The sequence below is a fragment of the Salvia miltiorrhiza genome, chromosome 6 (assembly GCF_028751815.1).
Source record: "Salvia miltiorrhiza cultivar Shanhuang (shh) chromosome 6, IMPLAD_Smil_shh, whole genome shotgun sequence".
Lineage (NCBI taxonomy): Eukaryota > Viridiplantae > Streptophyta > Magnoliopsida > Lamiales > Lamiaceae > Salvia > Salvia miltiorrhiza.
Genome location: NC_080392.1, coordinates 10,517,345 through 10,518,609, shown reverse-complemented (window position 1 = coordinate 10,518,609; position 1,265 = coordinate 10,517,345). Strand labels below are relative to the sequence as shown.

Below are 1,265 nucleotides of genomic sequence, written 5' to 3'. Positions count from 1 at the left end.
AAGTTTATTTAAGTGTTCGTAATTTTTTTACGCTTCTTCAAAATAGTTTATGTTAGTACAAAAAATTCAAATAGTTTATTTGGGTGTTCGTAATTGTGTAAGGCATGTTCAAAATGTTTTATATTAAAAAGCCAAACAAAAAAAATCAGAATTCAAGAAATGAAAACAAAAGCGATTCGCTGATTTACTTAAGAAACCCTACCCGTTCGTGCATAACTTTGAGGAAGAATGGAAGCTATAAAGAAGGAGTGATTTTAGATTAAACGATTTTCATCCTATTAAATAGTGTTCCACGAAGAATCACAATTTATAAACGAACAGAACACAATTTATAAATGAACAGAACACAATTTATAAATGAACAAATATATTCATATTTACTGGACACATGAATATCCCCAAATTTATATGAAAATTTCATTCAATTTGACGAAAACAAAAAAATATATATAGCAGTGCAGATCAACAACATTGTCCTGCAGCAGCATCAGCCATCCATCCGCCTTCAGCAATGTCTCGGGGCTCGAATAAGATTTTGAACGTGATTTGTCAATGAGAAAATTAAAAAACGACATACTAGATCTATTCGAAATTTTTTTTAAAATTGAAAAATAGATTGGAAACCCTACCTTCGTTGAACTTCCGCCGTCGAACAGGAAAAGTCGTGATAACCAAGATCCTGACCATGGTCGGCGAGATGGGAAACAAGCGCGGAGGTGCTGCGGCGGCGGGACGCGCGCTCAGACCAGTGGCGGCGACAGTCGTGTGTGTCGACGAGCCCTTCACGTGAAGTTAGCAGCGGCTGCGTGCGTCGACGAGCAGATGACGGTGACCGAAGCGATGATCTGGCCTAAAGATGGCGAAGAGGGAGGCGGCAAGGTGGATGCAAAAGGAAGCGAGGGGGACGGCTGGATGATTGAGAGAGAAACATATCCCAAATTGATTGATCGAAAATGATGGTAATTGGGTATTGTGGAGACTAAGTGCGTTTGACTAATGGACATATTTACCCTTCTGTTCAATATAATGCACATAAAATATTGATTAATTAGTAAATAAAATGGAGCATTCAATTTAATCATAACCGTTCAATCCCACTAAATAGATGGTTATGATTTATTCTTTATTCTCTACATATAAGGGATTCTTTGTTGAATTCCTAAACTTGAAGAATTCGGATGAATCTGATTCATTGATTTTGGTGAGATCAATGGCTCTGATTTGGTCTTCATTCTCTATATAGGGGAGTGGTCTCCATTGAAAGA

The 1,265-nt window shown here is 37.5% G+C and overlaps 1 long non-coding RNA gene across 1 annotated transcript; it reads right to left on the bottom strand.

Moving 5' to 3' along the window:
- Positions 1-354: 354 nt before the first annotated feature.
- Positions 355-958, bottom strand: LOC130988590 (uncharacterized). The gene is made up of 2 exons (XR_009090145.1): positions 630-958; positions 355-522 (listed from the first exon to the last, which is right to left on the bottom strand). It is a non-coding gene; the product is annotated as an uncharacterized LOC130988590 (long non-coding RNA).
- Positions 959-1,265: the final 307 nt, after the last annotated feature.